This window comes from Arabidopsis thaliana, chromosome 5 (genome assembly GCF_000001735.4).
Source record: "Arabidopsis thaliana chromosome 5, partial sequence".
NCBI classification, from domain to species: Eukaryota; Viridiplantae; Streptophyta; class Magnoliopsida; order Brassicales; family Brassicaceae; genus Arabidopsis; species Arabidopsis thaliana.
The window spans coordinates 11,742,162-11,766,020 of record NC_003076.8 but is presented as its reverse complement, the minus strand read 5'-3'; the positions used below and the strand labels follow the sequence as shown (position 1 = coordinate 11,766,020).

The following is a 23,859-nucleotide window of genomic DNA, read 5'->3' as shown; positions in this document are numbered from 1 at the left end:
TTGCTTAATGAATGTTAAAGGGAATATGCTGATTTGAATGCTTGAATAGACTAGTCGGAGTACATCTTGGATATTGATTGTGTTCCAAAGGTTATTAATCGATTGACAAGTCCAATCCCAAGATCTTGATTTCGAAAGGCGACACATCGGGAACCTATATATATATCGTCTGCTAAGACACGACCAATTAATGTTTGGATAAAAATTCTTTCTGACATCATCCGATTTTTATTTCGAGGACTCACCGAAATCCGAGTTAAAGGTTAGGTTGTGTTGTGAAGAAGATGGCTAAAGTTTTTAAGTAGAGATCATTCAACCTAGCACTCTAGAACTAGCAACATGGACATTGAGACTAATTATTTTACATGCATATTTTGGCTCTGAATCCCCACTTTCAAACCTCACTCCTAGCCTAGCTCTATTTGTTGCTTGAGGACAAGCAAAGAGCTAAGTTTGGGGGTGTTGATAACACTAGATTTTAACCTTTTTAAGCCCTTGTTTTTCATGCATTTAGCTTAGTTTCATGCCTCTTTTCATGCATTCTTAGTCCATTTTCCTTCCTTTTCACATTTTGCATTGCATTGCATAGCATATTTGCATTTGGAGTGTTTTACAGGTGAAACAGGTGCTTTTGGACCTATTTTGAGAGTTTTTGGAACTAAGAAGTTGAGCTCGTGGTCAATACTCGGGATGTGGTCGAGTGATCAAGCCAAAGAGATGTCACGCAAAGAAATGAAGCTATGCTCGAGATCTAAGCACGGGATAAGGTCGAGTGGTGCATCAGAAGTTTTAGCAGTGCAACAGTGACAACAGAATGTGCAGCAGGAGCCATTTTTGAGGATTTGTGTGAAGAAAAATTGAATCTTGAAGATTCGCACCTACTCGACCAAGCTACTCGGCCTAGAGCCGAGTGATGTGACCAAGGGAAGCTGCTCGACTTTTCTACTCGGCCTAGACCCGAGTGGTGCTGCGCCGACTTTCTTATTTTGTCTTCTAGCGAATTAGGGCAACCTAGTATTTGCTATAAATAGACCCCTTCCCTTTACCTAATGGAGATTCCTCTCTTATTCCTTTTGTTCTAGCTTCTTTTGTGAAAACCCTAAATATGTTCCTTTAATTTCCTGTTGAATCTTTAAGTTTTGGCAATTATTTTCTTCTACAAAGTTGTTTATATTGCTTAGATCTATTGCATACTAAGTTTATAATGATTTCTGGGTTTTATGATTTTTTTGGGTTTTGTATGATGTTCTTCGTAGTTCATGAGTAGTGTTCTTGAGAGTTCTTGAGGATGGGTTAGGTTTAGCTGGATTCCTCTGTTCTTTAGCTAGCTAAGTTTATAAATGCATGATTCCGTTCTGTTTTAGGAGTTCTTAATGCTATTTTCTTTCTGATCAATTGAAAATTGATTTCAGACTTTCTCCACCTAGTAAGTGTTTGATGAAATGTCTGAACCAACTTATTTCAGAGATTTGTAGATTCTAGCCCAAGACATTGGATGTTTAGACTGCTTATTGACTTTAATAGATTGGTGTTTAAAGCCTGCTTTGCTATGTTTCATCAATGAAAATTGAGATTAGGAAGTGGTAGAGTTATGAGAATCATTGTCACGAAAGTGGATTGATTTGGTTCTGAATCTATTGTCTAGGGATAGCTTGATTGAGTTTGTTAGTTAGCTAAATGGATTGGGGAGTCCACTAGAACCAATTACCCCATTCTTAAGAGCTCTGTTGCGCTTAGATTTATTGAGTTTCGTGTTATTTACTCTTCTACTCGTTCAGTTTAGTTTATCTGCTCGGTCTGCTTTGTTATTCTGCTCGACTTTGTTACTCGACCTGCATGTTCATACTCGGCCGAGCATCTTTACTTTCCTCTACTTAGTTCATTGTTTAAGTTTATGCATTGAGAGTTCCTGGTCTGTAGTTTACTTCTTGCTTTTATCACTCATGTTCTTTAATTTCTGCTTAGTATAGTTAGTTTCTTGCATAATCACTTAGGTTGTTAGATAACTCAAATCATCTAGACTTGGCTTGACTTAGTATTCTCTGATCATATCCTGATTGATAGCAATTACACCCATTTGGATTGACACCTTAAATGCTGCAATGACATAAGATGCATTTACGGAATTGACACACAAAACCCTACTATCACTCACTCATACACATGACATCTAGTCATATTTGACTCCAAACCAGTAACCAAGCTTCTTCTTACTTCTCAAAGCTTTGATGGTGTAGATAAACTCCGTATGAGTCTTTGCCTTTGTATCTTCTATAAAGGAAACACTACTTAGGCTTTTAAGCTTCGGTTGCGGTTTAAGTTCTTATACTCAATCATACACATCACATCAAGTCATTTTCAACTCCAAAACACTAACCAAGCTTCTTCTTGCTTCTCAAAGTTTTGATGGTGTTGACGAAGTCCGTATGAGTGTTTGTTTTTGTTTTCTCTAACAAGGATACAATACTTAGGATTTTAAAATCCAACTGCGCTTCTAATTGTTATACTCACACATACACATGACATCTACTCATATTTCACTCAAAAACACTAACCAAGCTTCTTCTTGCTTCTCAAAGCTTTGATGGTTTAGCCGAAGTGCATATGAGTATTTGTCTTTGTATCTTCTAACAAGGATACAATACTTAAGCTTTTAAGATCCGTAGCGGTTATAGTCTTTATACTCACTCATACACATGACATCAAGTCATATTTGAATCCAAAACACTAACCAAGCTTCTTCTTGCTTCTCAAAGCATTGATAGTGTAGCCGAAGTCCGTATGAGTCTTTGTCTTTGTAACTTCTTACAAAGATTCAATACTTAGGATTTTAAGGTCCGGTTATGGTTCTAGTTGTCATACTCACTCATATACATGGCATCTAATAATATTTGACTCCAAAACACTAACCAAGCTTCTTCTTGATTCTCAAGGCTTTGATGGTGTAACTAAAGTCCGTATGAGGCTTTGGCATTGTATCTTCTAACAAGGAAACACTACTTAGGCTTTTAAGATCCGGTTGCGGTTTAAGTTCTTATACTCAATCATGCACATCACATCAAGTCATATTCGACTCCAAAACACTAACCAAACTTCTTCTTGCTTCTCAAAGCTTTGATGGTGTAGCCGAAGTCCGTATGAGTGTTTGTCTTTGTATCTTCTTACAAGGATACAATACTTAGCCATTTAAAATCCAATTGCGGTTCTAGTTGTTAAACTCACTCATACACATGACATTTAGTCATATTTGACTCCAAAACAGTAACCAAGCTTCTTCTTCCATCTCAAAGCTTTGATGGTGTAGCCGAAGTCCATATGAGTCTTTGTCTTTGTATCTTTTAATAAGGATACAATACTTAGGCTTTTAAGATCTGTTTGCAGTTCTAGTTGTTATACTCAATCATACACATCACATCAAGTCATTTTCGACTCCAAAACACTAACCAAGCTTCTTCTTGCTTGTTAAAGTTTTGATGGTGTTGACGAAGTCCGTATGAGTGTTTGTCTTTGTATCTTCTAACAAGGATACAATACTTAGGCTTTAAAAATCTAATTGCGGTTCTAGTTGTTATACTCACTCATACATATGACATCTAGTCATATTTCACTCAAAAACACTAACCAAGCTTCTTTTTGCTACTCAAAGCTTTGATGGTTTAGCCGAAGTACATATGAGTATTTGTCTTTGTATCTTCTAACATGGATACAATACTTAGGCTTTTAAGATCCGTAGCGGTTATAGTCTTTATACTCACTCATACACATGACATCAAGTCATATTTGAATCCAAAACACTAACCAAGCTTTTTTGCTTTTCAAAGCATTGATAGTGTAGCCGAAGTCCGTATGAGTCTTTGTCTTTGTATCTTCTTAAAAAGATTCAATACTTAGGATTTTATGGTCCGGTTATGGTTCTAGTTGTCATACTCACTCATACACATGACATCTAATAATATTTGACTCCAAAACACTAACTAAGCTTCTTCTTGATTCTCAAGGCATTGATGGTGTAACTAAAGTCCGTATGAGGTTTTGGCTTTGTATCTTCTAACAAGGAAACACTACTTAGGCTTTTAAGATCCGTTTGCGGTTTAAGTTCTGATACTCAATCATACACATCACATCAAGTCATATTCGACTCCAAAACACTAACCAAGCTTCTTCTTGGTTCTCAAAGTTTTAATGGTGTTGACGAAGTCCGTATGAGTGTTTGTGTTTGTATCTTCTAACAAGGATACAATACTTAGGCTTTAAAAATCTAATTGCGGTTCTAGTTGTTATACTCCCTCATACACATGACATCTAGTCATATTTCACTCAAAAACACTAACCAAGCTTCTTTTTGCTACTCAAAGCTTTGATGGTTTAGCCGAAGTACATATGAGTATTTGTCTTTGTATCTTCTAACATGGATACAATACTTAGGCTTTTAAGATCCGTAGCGGTTATAGTCTTTATACTCACTCATACACATGACATCAAGTTATATTTGAATCCAAAACACTAACCAAGCTTTTTTGCTTCTCAAAGCATTGATAGTGTAGCCGAAGTCCGTATGAGTCTTTGTCTTTGTATCTTCTTAAAAAGATTCAATACTTAGGATTTTATGGTCCGGTTATGGTTCTAGTTGTCATACTCACTCATACACATGACATCTAATAATATTTGACTCCAAAACACTAACTAAGCTTCTTCTTGATTCTCAAGGCATTGATGGTGTAACTAAAGTCCGTATGAGGTTTTGGCTTTGTATCTTCTAACAAGGAAACACTACTTAGGCTTTTAAGATCCGTTTGCGGTTTAAGTTCCGATACTCAATCATACACATCACATCAAGTCATATTCGACTCCAAAACACTAACCAAGCTTCTTCTTGGTTCTCAAAGTTTTAATGGTGTTGACGAAGTCCGTATGAGTGTTTGTGTTTGTATCTTCTAACAAGGATACAATACTTAGGCTTTAAAAATCTAATTGCGGTTCTAGTTGTTATACTCCCTCATACACATGATATCTAGTCATATTTCACTCAAAAACACTAACCAAGCTTCTTTTTGCTACTCAAAGCTTTGATGGTTTAGCCGAAGTACATATGAGTATTTGTCTTTGTATCTTCTAACATGGATACAATACTTAGGCTTTTAAGATCCGTAGCGGTTATAGTCTTTATACTCACTCATACACATGACATCAAGTCATATTTGAATCCAAAACACTAACCAAGCTTTTTTGCTTTTCAAAGCATTGATAGTGTAGCCGAAGTCCGTATGAGTCTTTGTCTTTGTATCTTCTTAAAAAGATTCAATACTTAGGATTTTATGGTCCGGTTATGGTTCTAGTTGTCATACTCACTCATACACATGACATCTAATAATATTTGACTCCAAAACACTAACTAAGCTTCTTCTTGATTCTCAAGGCATTGATGGTGTAACTAAAGTCCGTATGAGGTTTTGGCTTTGTATCTTCTAACAAGGAAACACTACTTAGGCTTTTAAGATCCGTTTGCGGTTTAAGTTCTGATACTCAATCATACACATCACATCAAGTCATATTCGACTCCAAAACACTAACCAAGCTTCTTCTTGGTTCTCAAAGTTTTAATGGTGTTGACGAAGTCCGTATGAGTGTTTGTGTTTGTATCTTCTAACAAGGATACAATACTTAGGCTTTAAAAATCTAATTGCGGTTCTAGTTGTTATACTCCCTCATACACATGACATCTAGTCATATTTCACTCAAAAACACTAACCAAGCTTCTTCTTGCTTCTCAATGCTTTGATGGTTTAGCCGAAGTACATATGAGTATTTGTCTTTGTATCTTCTAACATGGATACAATACTTAGGCTTTTAAGATCCGTAGCGGTTATAGTCTTTATACTCACTCATACACATGACATCAAGTTATATTAGAATCCAAAACACTAACCAAGCTTTTTTGCTTCTCAAAGCATTGATAGTGTAGCCGAAGTCCGTATGAGTCTTTGTCTTTGTATCTTCTTAAAAAGATTCAATACTTAGGATTTTATGGTCCGGTTATGGTTCTAGTTGTCATACTCACTCATACACATGACATCTAATAATATTTGACTCCAAAACACTAACTAAGCTTCTTCTTGATTCTCAAGGCATTGATGGTGTAACTAAAGTCCGTATGAGGTTTTGGCTTTGTATCTTCTAACAAGGAAACACTACTTAGGCTTTTAAGATCCGTTTGCGGTTTAAGTTCCGATACTCAATCATACACATCACATCAAGTCATATTCGACTCCAAAACACTAACCAAGCTTCTTCTTGGTTCTCAAAGTTTTAATGGTGTTGACGAAGTCCGTATGAGTGTTTGTGTTTGTATCTTCTAACAAGGATACAATACTTAGGCTTTAAAAATCTAATTGCGGTTCTAGTTGTTATACTCCCTCATACACATGATATCTAGTCATATTTCACTCAAAAACACTAACCAAGCTTCTTTTTGCTACTCAAAGCTTTGATGGTTTACCCGAAGTACATATGAGTATTTGTCTTTGTATCTTCTAACATGGATACAATACTTAGGCTTTTAAGATCCGTAGCGGTTATAGTCTTTATACTCACTCATACACATGACATCAAGTTATATTTGAATCCAAAACACTAACCAAGCTTTTTTGCTTCTCAAAGCATTGATAGTGTAGCCGAAGTCCGTATGAGTCTTTGTCTTTGTATCTTCTTAAAAAGATTCAATACTTAGGATTTTATGGTCCGGTTATGGTTCTAGTTGTCATACTCACTCATACACATGACATCTAATAATATTTGACTCCAAAACACTAACTAAGCTTCTTCTTGATTCTCAAGGCATTGATGGTGTAACTAAAGTCCGTATGAGGTTTTGGCTTTGTATCTTCTAACAAGGAAACACTACTTAGGCTTTTAAGATCTGTTTGCGGTTTAAGTTCTGATACTCAATCATACACATCACATCAAGTCATATTCGACTCCAAAACACTAACCAAGCTTCTTCTTGGTTCTCAAAGTTTTAATGGTGTTGACGAAGTCCGTATGAGTGTTTGTGTTTGTATCTTCTAACAAGGATACAATACTTAGGCTTTAAAAATCTAATTGCGGTTCTAGTTGTTATACTCCCTCATACACATGACATCTAGTCATATTTCACTCAAAAACACTAACCAAGCTTCTTCTTGCTTCTCAATGCTTTGATGGTTTAGCCGAAGTGCATATGAGTATTTATCTTTGTATCTTCTAACAAGGATACAATACTTAGGCTTTTAAGATCCGCAACGGTTATAGTCTTTATACTCACTCATACACATGACATCAAGTCATATTTGAATCCAAAACACTTACCAAGCATCTTCTTGCTTCTCAAAGCATTGATAGTGTAGCCGAAGTCCGTATGAGTCTTTCTCTTTGTATCTTCTTACAAAGATTCAATACTTAGGATTTTAAGGTCCGGTTATGGTTCTAGTTGTCATACTCACTCATACCCATGACATCTAATAATATTTCTCTCCAAAACACTAACCAAGCTTCTTCTTGATTCTCAAAGCTTTCATGGTGTAACTAAAGTCCGTATGAGGTTTTGGGTTTGTATCTTCTAACAAGGAAACACTACTTAGGCTCTTAAGATCCGGTTGCGGTTTAAGTTCTTATACTCAATCATACACATCACATCAAGTCATATTCGATTCCAAAACACTAACCAAGCTTCTTCTTGCTTCTCAAAGCTTTGATGGTGTAGCCGAAGTCCGTATGAGTGTTTGTCTTTGTATCTTCTTACAAGGATACAATACTTAGGCATTTAAAATCCAATTGCGGTTCTAGTTGTTATACTCAATCATACACATGACATCTAGTCATATTTCACTCAAAAACACTAACCAAGCTTCTTCTTGCTTCTCAAAGCTTTGATGGTTTAGCCGAAGTGCATATGAGTATTTGTCTTTGTATCTTCTAACAAGGATACAATACTTAGGCTTTTAAGATCCGCAGCGGTTATAGTCTTTATACTCACTCATACACATGACATCAAGTCATATTTGAATCCAAAACACTAACCAAGCTTCTTCTTGCTTCTCAAAGCATTGATAGTGTAGCCGAAGTCCGTATGAGTCTTTGTCTTTGTATCTTCTTACAAAGATTCAATACTTAGGATTTTAAGGTCCGGTTATGGTTCTAGTTGTCATACTCACTCATACCCATGACATCTAATAATATTTCACTCCAAAACACTAACCAAGCTTCTTCTTGATTCTCAAGGCTTTGATGGTGTAACTAAAGTCCGTATGAGGTTTTGGGTTTGTATCTTCTAACAAGGAAACACTACTTAGGCTCTTAAGATCCGGTTGCGGTTTAAGTTCTTATACTCAATCATACACATCACATCAAGTCATATTCGATTCCAAAACACTAATCAAGCTTCTTCTTGCTTCTCAAAGCTTTGATGGTGTAGACGAAGTCCGTATGAGGGTTTGTCTTTGTATCTTCTAACAAAGATTCAATACTTAGGTTTTTAAGATCTGATTATGGTTCTAGTTGTCATAGTACTCTTACTCATGACATCTAGTATTATTTGACTCCAAAACACTAACCAAGCTTCTTCTTGCTTCTGAAGGCTTTGATGGGGTAGCTAAAGTCCGTATGAGGCTTTGGCTTTGTATCTTCTAACAAGGAAACACTACTTTGGCTTTTAAGATCCGGTCGCGGAATAAATTCTTATACTTAATCATACACATCACATCAAGTCATATTCGACTCCAAAACACTAACCAAGCTTCTTCTTGCTTCTCAAAGCTTTGATGGTGTAGCCGAAGTCCGTATGAGTCTTTGTCTTTGTATCCTCTAACAAGGATATAATACTTAGGCTTTTAAGATCTGGTTGCGATTCTAGTTTTTAAACTCACTCATACACATGACATTTAGTCATATTTGACTCCAAAACAGTAACCAAGCTTCTTCTTCCATCTCAAAGCTTTGATGGTGTAGCCGAAGTCCATATGAGTCTTTGTCTTTGTATCTTTTAATAAGGATACAATACTTAGGCTTTTAAGATCTGTTTGCAGTTCTAGTTGTTATACTCACTCATACACATGGCATCTAGTCATATTTGACTCCAAAACACTAACCAAGGTTCTTCTGCTGGTCAAAGCTTTGATGGTGTAGCTAAAGTTCGTATGAGTCTTTTGCTTTGTATCTTCTAACAAGAAAACACTACTTATGCTTTTAAGATCCGCTGTGGTTCTAGTTCTTATACTAAATCATACACATGACATCACGTCATATTTCACACAAAAACACTAATCAAGCTTCGTCTTGCTTCTCAAAGCTTTGATGGTGTAGCCGAAGTCCGTATGAGTCTCTATCTTTGTATCTTCTAACAAGGATACAATACTTAGGCTTTTAAAATTACAATTGTGGTTCTAGTTGGTATAGTCACTCATACACATGACATCTAGTTATATTTCACTCCAAAACACTAACCAAGCTTCTTCTTGCTTCTAAAAGCTTTGATGGTTTAGCCGAATTCCGTATGAGTCTTTGTCTATGTATCTTCTAACAAGGATACAATATTTAGGCTTTTAAGATCCGTTGCGGTTCTAGTTTTTATACTCACTCATACACATGACATCAAGTCATATTCAACTCCAGAACACTAACCAAGCTTCTTCTTGCTTCTCAAAGCTTTAATGTAGTAGCCAAAGTTGGTATGAATCGTTTGCTTTGTATATTCTAACAAGGAAACATTACTTAGGCTTTTAAGATCCGGTTACGGTTTAAGTTCTTATACTCAATCATACACATAACATCAAATCATATTCGACTCCAAAACACTAACCAAGCTTCATTTTGCTTCTCAAAACTTTGATAATGTAGCCAAAGTCCATATGAGTCTTTGTCTTTGTATCTTCTAGCAAGAAAGCACTACTGAGGTTTTTAATATCCAATAGGAGTTCTTGTTCTTATACTCAATCATACACATGACATCAAGTCATATTTGACTCTAAAATACTAACCATGCTTCTTCTGGCTTCTCAAAGCTTTGATGGTGTAGATGAAGTCCGTATGAGCCTTTGGCTTTGTATCTTCTAACAAGGAAACACTGCTTAGGCTTTTAAGACCCATTTACGGTTGAAGTTCTTATACTCAATCATACACATAACATCACGTCATATTTGACTCCAAAACAGTAACCAAGCTTCTTCTTGCTACTCAAAGCTTTGATGGTGTAGCCGAAGTCCGTATGAGTCTTTGTCTTTGTATCTTCTAGCAAGGATACAATACTTAGGCTTTTAAGATCTGGTTACGGTTCTACTTGTTATACTCACTCATACCCATGACATCAAGTCATATTTGACTCCTAAACACTAACCAACCTTCTTCTTGCTTCTCAAAGCTTAGACGGTGTAGCTAAACTCCGTATGAGTCTTTCGCTTTGTATTTTCTAATAAGGAAACACTACTTAGGCTTTTAAGATACGGTTGCGGTTTAAGTTCTTATACTCAATCAGACACGTGACATCAAGTCATATTCGACTCCAAAACACTAACCGAGCTTCTTCTTGCTTCTCAAAGCTTTGATGGTGTAGCCGAAGTAAGTATGAGTCTTTGTCTTTGTTTCTTCTAACAAGGATACAATACTTAGCCTTTTAAGCTCCGGTAACGGTTCTAGTTGTTATACTCACTCATACACATGACATCTAGTCATATTTTACTCCAAAACACTAACCAAGCCTCTTAATGCTTCTCAAAACTTTGATGGTGTAGCTGAAGTCCGTATGAGTCTTTGTCTTTGTATCTTCTAACAAGGAAACACTACTTATGCTTTTATGATCCGGTTGCAATTCTAGTTGTTATACTCACTCATACACATGACATATAGTACTATTTGACTCCAAAACACTAACAAGGCCTCTTCTTGCTTCTCAAGGCTTTGGTGGTGTAGCCAAAGTCCGTATGAGTGTTTGGGTTTGTATCTTCTAGCAAGGAAACACTATTTAGGCTTAGATCCGGTTGTTGTTTAAGTTCTCTAACTCAATCATACACATGACATCTTGTCATATTCGACTCCAAAACACTAACCAAGCTTCTTCTTGCTTCTCAAAGCTTTGATGGTGTAACCGAAGTCTGTAAGAATCGTGTGCTTTGTATATTCTAACTAGGAAACACTACTTAGGCTTTTAAGATCCGGTTGTGGTTTAAGCTCTTATACTCAATCAAACACATGACATCAAGTCATATTCGACTCCAAAACACTAACCAAGCTTCTTCTTGCTTCTCCTAGCTTTGATGGTGTAGCCGAAGTCTGTATGAGTCTTTGGCTTTGTATCTTCTAAGAAGGAAACACTACTTAGGGTTTTAAGAATCTATTGCTGTTTAAGTTCTTATACTCAATCATACACATGACATCAAGTCATATTCAACTCCAAAACACTAACCAAGCTTCTTCTTGCTTCTCAAAGCTTTGATGTAGTAGCCAAAGTCCGTATGAATCGTGTGTTTTGTATATTCTAACAAGGAAACACTACTTAGGCTTTTAAGATCCGGTTACGGTTTAAGTTCTTATACTCAATCATATACATAACATCAAATCATATTCGACTTCAAAACACTAACCAAGCTTCATTTTGCTTCTCAAAACTTTGATAATGTAGCCAAAGTCCGTATGAGTCTTTGTCTTTGTATCTTCTAGCAAGAAAGCACTACTGAGGTTTTTAATATCCAATAGTAATTCTTGTTCTTATACTCAATCATACACATGACATCAAGTCATATTTGACTCCAAAATACTAACCATACTTCTTCTTGCTTCTCAAAGCTTTGATGGTGTAGATGAAGTCCGTATGAGTCTTTGGCTTTGTATCTTCTAACAAGGAAACCCTGCTTAGGCTTTTAAGACCCATTTACGGTTTAAGTTCTTATACTCAATCATACACATAACATCAAGTCATATTCGACTCCAAAACACTAACCAAACTTTTTCTTGCTTCTCAAAGCTTTGATGGTGTAGCCGAAGTTCGTATGAGTCTTTGTCTTTGTATCTTCCAACAAGGATACAATACTTAGGCTTTTAAAATCCGGTTGCGGTTCTAGTTGTTACTACAAGAAAACATGCTTTTTGCGACTTCGATATTAGTCCCAAAATGATCGCAATAAGTCTTTTACGACTACTTAACGACTAACAAAAACGGTCGCTAAAAAACGGTCGCAAAATAGTCGCATATTAGCGACCGTTTAATGACGACGTTTGTTTAGTCGTAATACAACGACTGGTTTGTGACCACGGCTAGAAGTTGTAAATTTCGGACTAAAATGCAACGAGGCACAAGTAGTGACATTTTTGGGACGAATGTGACAGTCTTACATTGCAAAGATTTTAGTCACAATTTGGTCACATGTTTTGTATCGGTTTGGTCACAAATTGGTCTTATTTTTTGATATGTCTATAATTTGCATGATTTAGGCATTCATTCTTCACCACTTTGTCATTGTTTCATCCACATTTCATTCATTAGGAGTCGTTTTAGTGTGATTTACATACTTAGGACGATTTTGCATTAGGATTGCATGTGCATGGCATATTTGGTTGTTTTCAGGTACTTTGGATGCTTTTGAAGTTCAGATAGAGGAAAAACAGAACATGAAGTCAGAATGCCCAATGACGCCTTCAACAAAAGTACTCTATCGTTGCCTCGGAGCCCTCTCGGGGTCAATCACTCTATCGCAACCCCAGAGAAGCAAGCAGCTCAGTTTCAATCAATCGCGAAGCCGGAGGAATCACCCCATCAGAACCACTCGATCACCACTCGATCACTAGAAGGCCTATGTGCTCGTTCTACACTCAACCAGACAAGCTAAGGACGAAGAAGGGAAGAGAAGCCGAAGCAACCACTCGATCACCACCTCATGACATCTAGTCAATCGCACTCGATCACAGGGTCGCTGGACCATTCAATCTCGACTTCACTGCATCTCACTCGATCGCAAGGCGGAGCTCCTGAAGCCTAGTTTGATCAATGACATACTCGATCACTGGGAAGCTCATTTCAGCCCGTCAGATGCCAATGACACATTCGGTTGCGGGATCATGACGTGAAGATTTGCTATATATTTAGTTTCCTTATTTGTTTCATTTCTCGCTTATATAAACTGCCTCGTAGGGTTTTCCCTAGGGCATCCGTTATTATCTCGTCTTTTTTGTAACTTTCATATCCGCAGTGTTTCTCCTGCGACTTTGTATTTTCAATAATGCCTGCTTAGTTAGAGATCGCTAAAGGGATTTAGGTCAGTGTTTAGCTTTGCTTGAGGATTTCTATCACGGGAGTGAATTAATCTGTTGTTGAACTTGTTGTCTAGGGATAACTTCTGTGAAGTTTTGTCAACCGCCTCAATAGATTAAGGAGACCACACTATTCGATTACCCCATCCTTAGGAATCGTTTATCCATTTGATTATTTGTTATCATTTCTGCTTTGTTATTCACCTGCCTTCTATTGCCATATCTGCTTTTAGTTTCATTTCATTTCTGTTATCACATCCTAGGACTGTTAGAACCAACCAACTTTCTGCTTGGCTTGACTTAGAGCTTTCTGATCATATCTCATACGTTTGCATCACACCGGATTGGATTGACATCCTAATATACTACAACGACAGGATAGTGTTTTAGGATTAATTGAGAAAAATCTTACTATCAATTTGGCGCCGTTGCCAGTTTGGTGTTTGTTTGCTATATTTGAGATCATTAGAAACGTTAAGATCAAGTTCGTTTTTGTTACACAAGTTACTAACATTGTGCCTTTTCTGTCTTTGTGTTTCAAGTACCTTGCATGCATACACGGTCACAAGGAAATCCGAACCTCCTATTCAACGATAACATCGACCGTATTGCTCGCCAACTGAAAGAACAAACAGAAACCGATACAATGGCTGACGTTGTTGATGAGCCAGAGCAACCTACCAACATTGGTGCTGGTGACTTCCTTCACAACCACAACCAGCGTCATGGAATTGTTCCACCTCCAGTATAGAACAACAACTTTGAGATCAAAAGCGGTCTCATTGCAACAGTTCAGGGGAACAAGTTTCATGGCCTGCCAATGGAGGATCCGCTAGATCATCTTGACTAGTTCGAAAGGCTCTGTGGCCTTACTAAAATCATTGGAGTTAGTGAAGATGGTTTCAAGCTTCGCTTGTTTCCATTTTCACTTGGAGATAAAGCCCATCTGTGGGAAAAGACGCTACCCCATGGATCAATCACGACCTGGGATGACTGCAAAAAGGCCTTCTTGGCAAAATTCTTCTCCAACTCCAGGACTGCAAGACTCCGGAATTAGATATCCGCATTCACTGAGAAGCAAAATGAAAGCTTCTGTGAAGCTTGAGAGCGCTTGAAGGGTTATCAAACCAAATGCCCTCATAACGGATTTAAGCAAGCTTCCCTTCTCAGCACACTTTACAGAGGCGTCCTTCCTAAGATACGTATGCTCCTTGACACCGCCTCCAACGGGAATTTCCTGAACAAGGATGTCGAAGACAGATGGGAGCTAGTTGAAAACTTGGCTCAGTCGGATGGCAATTACAACGAGGATTATGACAGAAGCATCCACACCAGTACTGAATCTGATGACAAGCACCACCGAGAGATTAAAGCTTTCAACTACAAAATCGACAAACTCCTCCAAGTGCAGCAGAAGCATGTTCAATTCGCCTCTGAAGACGAAGTATTCCAAATCCAAGAAGGGGAGAATGATCAGGGCGCTGAAATCAGTTATGTTCAGAACCAAGGCGGCTACAACAAAGGGTACAACAATTATAGACCCAACCCAAATCCGTCATACAGAAGCACAAATGTCGTCAATCCTCAGGACCAAGTTTACCCTCAACAGCAGCAGCAGAAGAACAAAACCAAACTGTTTGTTCCTTACAACCAAAGCCAAGGGTTCGTTCCTAAGCAGCAGTTCCAAGGAGGGTATCAACAGCAACAGCCACCACCTGGTTTCACACCACAACAACATCAGGCCTCTGCACCCCAGGAATCAGACATCAAGAATATGCTCCAACAGATCATGCAAGGCCAAGCCGCGGGGGTAATGGAAACCGCTAAGAAGCTAGCTGACTTAAACAACAAATTTGACAGACAGTTCAATGAACTGAGTAGCAGGTTGGAATCATTGAACACAAGGGTACAATATCTGGACGGCATCACTACTTCACCACCTGTTACAAACAACCCAGGCCAGCTTCCAGGAAAAGCAATCCAGAACCCTAAGGAGTATGCCACTGCACACGGAATCACTATCAGACATGAGCGAGAGCTGCCAACTCAACATGTCTCTACATCGAACACTGAGGACAGTGTAATTCAAGAAGGGGAGGCTTCCACTCAGATTGAAGTCTCTGTTGCTGAGATCGACTATTCAGCTCAACCTTTCTATCAGTCTCAGTCCGACTTGGAGGAGAAGGCTGCTATAATCGAGAGGATGGTAAAACGATTCAAGCCAGCTCCATCACCATCACTTGCTCTTCCATGGATGTTCAGGAAAGCTTTGAAAAGCAGATATGAATCTCTGGCAGAAAAACAACTTGATGAGATGGAAGCTGTGATGCCCTTAGTAGAAGTCCTCATGTTGATTTCAGACCCTCACAAAGATGTGAGAAACTTGATACTGGAAAGGCTTAACATGTATCAGGATTCAGATGACGAAGACGATGTCAATATGCGTCAAGCCGTTGGTGAGAGGATTATTCAAGAAAAGCTGGAAGATCCTGGATCTTTCACTCTGCCATGTTCCATTAGGCAATCGACTTTCGACAATTGTCTCTGTGATTTAGGAGCCTCAGTCAGTTTAATGCCACTCTCTGTGGCAAGGAAGCTGGGATTCGTTCAGTACAAGCCCTGTGACATCACCTTGATCCTTGTTGATAGAACTTCAAGGAGACCTTTCAGCATTCTAGAAAACGTGCCAGTAATGATAAATGTAGTTGAGGTACCTACTGATTTTGTCGTGCTTGAAATGGATGAAGAGTCTAAGGATCCTCTGATCTTAGGAAGACCTTTCTTAGCCTCAGTGGGAGCAGTAATAGATGTCAGATATGGTAAGATTGATCTCAACCTTGGGAGGCATGTCAAGTTACAGTTTGACATCAACAAATTTCCGACAAGGTCACCAATAGAAGGAAAAACCTTAGAGATCCAGAGAGCGGTTCCAAGTGAAGGCCTTGAGATCAACAGAGGGAAAGAAGAAATTTTAGTTTAGACTAAGCCTTCAAATTCGACTACTCGATCGAGTATACCCTCCTCACTTGATTGGCTGGAACTCAAAAGGAAGACTGATCTCCAGAACATAACCATTCACAAGCTGAGCTACACTGTTGAAAAGCTTAGAGACAAACTAAGTCGAATGCAAAAGGAGGTTCAGCCCCAGCTCAACCATGACACAATTTCAAGAAAGGAGATCACCTGAGATTGGTCAGAAGAGAAAGACTATCCTCCACAGGAGGAAGTAACCTACTATGAGGAAAGAAGAATTGAATACTCAGCTGTGCAACTGTCAAGGGAGGATGCTGAGTATGATGATGAGATCAGTGAAGAGGAGGACTTCTCAAGTTCCCTCTGTCCCATTTTCTCCACTTGATTAGTTTGAGGAGTCAAGCTAGAGACTATAAACAAGCTCACTTGGGAGGAAGTCCCATGACTATCCCTGTATATACTTTTTATTTATTTGTTACTTTTGATTCGTTTTGGTTGTGTCTTTGATTCTCAGGAAATGAATAACAGCTGGAGTGATTAACAAGGATGTGATCGAGTGTTCAAATAAAAATTTTACAAAAAAAATTCAAATACTCGATCACAACATAGGAGTGAAAGCTCAGGAGTGCGATCTAGAAGTTTCGGGATAACAACTTTCTACTAGATCGCAAGGAGGAGTGAAAGTGTCCACAGAGCGTCAATGACAAACCTCAGTCCCATTAAGTCTACTGGATTTCAATCTCCACTGAAACTCCAAAAAGCCCATGCTGTGTCCACTTGTAGCCCATGACACGAAATTAAAGGATCAACAACCCATACTCAATCACAAAGGGCGTGACTTAAAGGAACCCCATCCTGCCGACATAAAGCACCATGCTTTGTCACCTTATCACTTTGCCGACATCATAACGGGCATTGCATCCCATCCGTCCGTTTAAAAGCAACACACCTCCTCCACTCATTCAAATCGCAAAAAGGAGATAAGTGTCACTACTCTTCACTTTTCTTCATCACTTGTGATTTCAAAACATCACTCTTGTTTATCTCTCTACTTCACTACCAAAAACGCTCTCGACTCTTTCGTTGTTGCTAGCTGTTATTGACTAAAACAGAAGCTGAGAAACTACTCTATCGCAACCCTATCTCTCATTTGCTTTCTTCACTCGATCGCGACCTCAGCTCTCACTATGAAATTCTACTCGATCGCAACTCTATATCAACAGGAAGTCATTTCTTTCATTGTCTTTGTTTGTTTCTCACTAACCTACTGAGCTTTAGTTGTGAGTTTCAAATCGATTTCAGCTTCAAGATGAGTTCACACAGCTACGAGTTATCTATGGATGCCGACTACAATGTTGATGAGGCTGAATCTTGGTCAACTAGGCCAGAGAGAGAAGCAAAGGAGTATAGGCGATTTTTGGAGGAAACAGAGCGAGCAGTCGCCAATGACAGGAGAAGAGAAGAGATTTCCAGAGAACCATGAGTTGGTCGATGAAGAGATGGAGGATGATGCAGAGTACATTCCGGAGAAGACCCGCAAGACGACCAAGTCCCTAATGAAAGAAGACAAGCTGACTCCGGGAGACTACTACAAGGCTCTCAAAAGAAATCTATTTTGGGGAACAAGATATTGTGAGACCCAGTCCCGGACGTCTCGGCGTCCGGCGACAGTGTACTCAAGTTCGCGCCTCTCCCCGGCCGAACCTCTTAATTTTTCGCGATTCAACATAGAATTGATCCTTTACTCGGTCAAGACATGCATATGTTCGCTAACCATTCTAAGCCAAACAATCGCATATTCCTTTATCCTACTTTCAAGGTCAATTACCAAAAGTCTATCTTAACTAAGAAGCTAGATCGTTACATACCTTGGCCAATATGCGGATTTGATTCCTTAGCCCGTTTGTCGCCTTACTCCATTCGTTCAACGACTCGTCATCGGTCGTGAATTGATGAACCAATCCCTATCGTTACTTAGCCATACAACCAACCAACCCCACTGGTCTAAGTACAACGATAGAGATTGGGGATCGTACGATTCCCTTGGTTCACAATGGCCGAATCAAGCTCTTGGCTTATTGGTCCATTCGTTCTCCAAACGTACGCCCCTCCGGCTACATGGTGGACGATTGAGCCCTCGGCTTATCGAACCATCCATGTTTCCGTTCCGGTCGTTTAACACTACGACCGCCCACGGTTTACTAACCGTTTACCCGTCCAGTCCATGGTGGTCGATAAAGCTTTCGGCTTAATGATCCATCCATGCGGTCCGAACGATATCCTTATCACACCCAAGGGTCCGTGGATTCATCCACTGGATCATCGTAGGCTAGCCCATGAAATCTTTCTTCCGTCGGCCTTAGGTTTGCTCGCGGGTCCAACATCCGTTTTGTCCATCGGTTCCCACCGTGGACTTTCCCGTGGGTTATCCATCGAGTCACCCTTTGGTCTTACTGATCTCTGATCGGTTTCACCATGGCTGAGGAGATAGATACATGAAGGCGGCCGCGATGTTGATCCTATATGGTGAATCACGTTCCTTACCCATTCTTGGTGCTTTCTCCCTTTATCGGTAAGATTGCATCCATGGGCGACCTTTGGGTGTGTTCGAATGCACTTATCCTTGTGCTTCCTCGAACACTTTTATCGATCCATCCCATCCGACGATCGGTCTGTCGGACCCGTTCCGTCAGATGATCAGCCTGTCCCATCTGACCCGTCCGACGATCGGTCTGTCCGATCCGTCTGGCCGATCCGATCCGTCTGACGATCGGTCTGGCCGATCCGTCTGACGATCGGTCTGGCCGATCCGATCCAACGATCGGTCTGGCCGATCCGATCCAACGATCGGTCTACCAGATCCGATTCGTCTCTAAGACAAACGGTCTACCCTCTCCATCCTCTACACTCCATCGAACCGTTGGACCGGAAGGTAGCATGCGCATCAGTTCGGTCGAGTTATACTCGCTGAGCCGCACCCCCTTTCCGACCAACAACTCTAGGATGTGTTGGGACTCCTTTAAGAATGTTTTATGGTGTTTTGGATGTTATGAGATGATGTGAGATGCCTTGGGCGTCCTCCCTTATATAGGGGGCGAATGGATGCTTCCCGAAGCATCACATCCGTTCCTTGCACCCCTCCGAAAGGTCACATCCGTTCCTTGCATCCTTTCGAAATGTCACATCTGTTCCTTGCATCCTTTGGGCGATGCAACCGTTCATTGGTACCCGCTCGACCTTACACCTTTTGGCCGAGACACCTTTTGGCCGAGACACCTCTTCACCCGTGAGCTACCACAGTCCACCAGCTCGAGTGTCAGCTGACCGGACCACCCAGCTGGGTTAGTACTTGATCAGCTCACCGAGCTCAGTCGAGCTGTCGGTCAGCTCACCTAGCTGAGCTAGCTAGTCTTCCAGCTGGTTTAGCTCACATAGCTTACCTAGCTAGTTCATACAGCTTGTCCAGCTCACCTAGCTGGTTTAGCTTATACTTTCTCGTTCTTCCTACTTAGTATTTTGTTCCGTTCCTCGACCATGATCTAGTTTTCTCCTAAGACAAACCTGCCTCTTTATGAACGCGAGACGCGGTCGTTACAGATATCCTCACCCGGAGACAATGGCGGAGTTAGGCATCCTGGAAGACGTTCAGCTCTTGTTCGAGAAATGCCACATGACAACACTCATGTCTCATCCCTATCCTACCTATGAGGATGAGACATTTCAATTCCTTTCATCACTTCAAGTGGAATTGTTTGAGGGGTTGCCAGCTGCTGAGTTAAGAGAAGAAGGGCTTGGTTACTTAAGCTTCACCATCGACGACCGCGATTATATGATGGCGATCAAGACGCTGGAATCCATGTTTGGGTTTCCTAGTGGAACGGGAACGAAACCGAGGTTTGCCCAAGAAGAATTAAAATCTTTGTAGAACACGATCGGAGCCACCACCAGCTTCAACTCCGCTAGATCCAAGAGCAACTCCATCCGCAATCCCGCCATTCGCTATTTCCAGAGAGCCATGGCCAATGTCTCTTACGTTAGGGAGATATCCGCCACTATGACGAACCAAGACATGGAGACGTTAGACCTGGCGCTGCTAAGTTTCCTCCGTTACACCAAGGATAGGAAAACGATGAAGGGAGATACCAATGACACACCTCCGTCAATATATCTTCTCAATCACTTATGCAGCTAAAGAGGGTGGGCGTTGGCCAATGACAAGAAGAACGCGAAAGGAGCCCTTTGCATTGGAGGAGTGGTCACACCAATCCTCCTATCGTGCGATGTCCCGCTGCGACCAGATCCGATCCAACCACGTTGGATGGATATCGCCCATTTATCAAGCTTGCCCATGTGATCGAGTATAATGTCTATGATGGGAGGTACGCTTTCAAGTTTGATCACCCGTCAACAAGAGAAGCCACTATTCTTCTCCCATTCAGTGAAATGACAACCATCACAGTGAGAGACAACATCGACTTCTCGCCACCACAAGAAATCCTCCATGCTGTGATTGGAGGATCCGCGTCCCGGAATGTTGAAGAAGTAGAAGGTCAGAGTGACAATGAGGAGACCAACTAGGAGAACTATGACACGAGCCGCTACCACTTTGAAGAACACAAGCCCCCTTCACGAGAAAGCAAGAGTCTCGCCGAAGCACACCGGAAGCTCAGTCTAACCCAAAGGTGGTGCAAGTTTCAAGACAAGATCATCCATAAGTGTGTCAAGGCCATTGACAACATGCAGAAGGTAATCAGTTGCACCACATCCACCAGTGCAATCACCAGAGACAACCCGCCAGAAGACATGCCACCCAGGCGTCATGACATTGCCCAGCCAAGGCAATCTGCTTATCAACAGAGAGAACGCGCTATCCCGCAAGAACCCGCACGATACTCGTCTCACGAGGTCTGGGAGCACAAGAGGCGGAAGAGCGCTAGGATGGTCCGATCATCAAGCAAGGGTCGGATAATGTCGGGTCGGAGAACACATGAGCATCGTGCTGCACAACCTGTTGGGGTTGCGATCGAGCACAATGACGAGGAGATGGCGGAGCCACATCAAGAACTGGTCATGCCTGCTGAGTACACTCAAGCAGATATGGATGACTACATCTCTAGGACATTCTACTGAGGTAACACACGAAAACCCTTTTTAAATACCGCTTTTGTTTTTGTTTCTGTGTTTATCTTGAATTCTTTCACAAATTTTGATTACACAAGGGACTGTGTAATTTAAGTTTGGGGGAGGGTTCAAGATGTATTTGACTTGTTTTTTATGAATATCATTTGAGTCTGCATATCATCTAAGCATGATGATTCACTAAAATGAGTTATTAGTTCTTTGAGGCATTTGAATGACTTTGAAGTAAAACCACACCATGTTCTAGAAACCACTCGATGCATGTCATGACACCTTTCCCTGTCAATTTGAACTTGAATATGACTTATAACTATCATGTTTGCATCGTTTTTGAACTCGTGGATAGAATACATATTTGGATTTTCTTTCACTTATTCACTACTCTTGTTAATCCAAGTAGCTGCTTCTATTATTGGAGTAGTTCCCCCACCCTTAACCAACCCTTCTTTCAAGCCATGTTATTTTGTGAGAGCATGTGAGGCCTATTTTCAGGATTGAGCTAGGTAGAAACGTGTAAGGTTTTAGCTGACAAGAGTAGTATCTCATGTAGTTCCAATCCGCGTTATCGGACTTGGTAGGACTAGGTGGGAACTTATTTGGGGATTGAGATTGAGTGTGAAAAGAAAAAGAAAAAAAAAAAATGGGTTAGAGTCTTTAGGAGAAGGAAGCTGAAAATCATATTGTGGTCTAGTGAATGTTTGGGAAGCATAAAATTGTTAAGATATGCTCTAAGAAAATAGATGGCAACAAAAACAGAAAAAGAAAAAAATGATAAGAGCCATAAGAGTTTAAGAAAAACCCAATTTACTAGACTAGACTCATAGAGTTTAAGAAAAGCTTCTCCTAAAGAACAAGAGCCAAAGAAAAGAAAAGGAAACATTGATCCAAGAAAAAATCGAAATATGCCTTTAGTGCAAAAGGGTAGACTTAGGATCATCATTGGGTTTAGAGATAGGACCATCTACTTGTTATTCACGGTTTATATCATTGGGTAGATGGGGTGCTATTCTTGTATGCATAGGTTGGCACTTACCTTTAGCATTCTTCTAAAGCTCAGTCCTTTTTCATTGAGAGTCCCCAGCTATTAAAATCTGAACCACTAACAAGGGACCATCTTTGTCTCATAACCTGTCATTAGCCAAATGAGTTCACTAGCGATGCATATCTTGATTCATGTTTTTGAACTTAATGAATGTTAAAGGGATTGGTTGATCTTGACGCATTGTGCATTTGAGTGTAGGTTTGGATCATAACAGAGCATGGTAAAGTTTTTAAGTAGAAGTCGATCACCTCGCATCTTAGAACTGTTAGCTGGTACATTGATCTTAATTGTCATATCTCATGCTTTGGTTCTGAATCCCCAACTTCAAACCTCTCCTTCCGCTTATGTCTTCTTGTTTGCTTGAAGGCAAGCAAAGACTAAGTTTGGCGGAGTTGATATGTCTATAATTTGCATGATTTAGGCATTCATTCTTCACCACTTTGTCATCGTTTCATCCACATTTCATCTCATTAGGAGTCGTTTTAGTGTGTTTTACATACTTAGGACGATTTTGCATTAGGATTGCATGTGCATGGCATATTTGGTTGTTTTTAGGTACTTTGGATGCTTTTGAAGTTCAGAGAGAGGAAAAACAGAACATGAAGTCAGAATGCCAAATGACGCCTTCAACAAAAGTACTCTATCGCAGCCTCGGAGCGCTCTCAGGGCAAATCACTCTATCGCAACCCCGGAGAAGCAAGCAGCTCAGTCTCACTCAATCGCGAAGCAGGAGGAAAAACCCCATCAGAACCACTCGATCACCAGAAGGCCTATCTGCTCGTTCTGCACTCAACCAGATAAGCTGAAGACGAAGAAGGGAATAGAAGCCGAAGCAACCACTCGATCACCACCTCATGACATCCACTCAATCGCACTCGATCACAGGGTCGCTGGACCATTTAATCTCGACTTCACTGCATCTCACTCGATCGCAAGGCGGAGCCCGTGAAGCCCACTTTAATCAATGACATACTCGATCACTGGAAAGCTCATTTCAGCCCGTCAGATGCTAATGACACATTCGGTCGCGGGATCATGACGTGAAGATTCGCTATATATTTAGTTTCCTTATTTGTTTCATTTCTCGCTTATATAAACTGCCTCTTAGGGTTTTCCCTAGGGCATCCGTTATTATCTCGTCTTTTTTGCAACTTTCATAGCCGCAGTGTTTCTCCTGCGACTTTGTATTTTCACTTTCAAGTATTTGATATTCAGTTTTCGTTTAAGTCTTTCGTCATTTCTGTTATCATGTTTTCAATCGTTGCTTTGCTATTGTCTTTGATTATGTCTGAGTAGTGAACTGTATTTCTGAGGATGGGATAGAATTGTTGTGGTTTACTTGGTCGTTTTAGGTGGTTGAGTTTAGGTTACTAGAATGCCTTCTGTATTAGTTGCGCTTATTGCTTGTTTTACTGGCTAATGTGGAATATGAG

General features: G+C 40.2%; 1 non-coding gene and 5 pseudogenes across 6 annotated transcripts; 4 read left to right on the top strand and 2 right to left on the bottom strand.

Annotated features, from left to right (window-relative positions):
* Positions 1-70: 70 nt before the first annotated feature.
* Positions 71-301, bottom strand: AT5G31909 (annotated as a pseudogene). The gene has a single exon.
* An 8,497-nt stretch (positions 302-8,798) lies between these two features.
* MIR5643b lies at positions 8,799-8,881 on the top strand. Its single transcript, NR_142800.1, has one exon. It is a non-coding gene; the product is annotated as a microRNA ath-MIR5643b precursor (primary transcript).
* A 4,941-nt stretch (positions 8,882-13,822) lies between these two features.
* Positions 13,823-16,627, top strand: AT5G31891 (annotated as a pseudogene; the record flags this gene model as incomplete). Its single annotated transcript has 1 exon — positions 13,823-16,627.
* Positions 16,628-18,249: 1,622 nt separating this feature from the next.
* On the bottom strand, positions 18,250-19,781 carry AT5G31873 (annotated as a pseudogene; the record flags this gene model as incomplete). Its single annotated transcript has 6 exons — positions 18,250-18,381; positions 18,537-18,687; positions 18,790-19,045; positions 19,136-19,212; positions 19,382-19,536; positions 19,737-19,781.
* An 80-nt stretch (positions 19,782-19,861) lies between these two features.
* AT5G31855 lies at positions 19,862-21,520 on the top strand (annotated as a pseudogene; the record flags this gene model as incomplete). Its single annotated transcript has 1 exon — positions 19,862-21,520.
* Positions 21,521-23,036: 1,516 nt separating this feature from the next.
* AT5G31838 lies at positions 23,037-23,375 on the top strand (annotated as a pseudogene; the record flags this gene model as incomplete). The annotated part of the gene is made up of 1 exon: positions 23,037-23,375.
* Between the last annotated feature and the right edge of the window lie 484 nt (positions 23,376-23,859).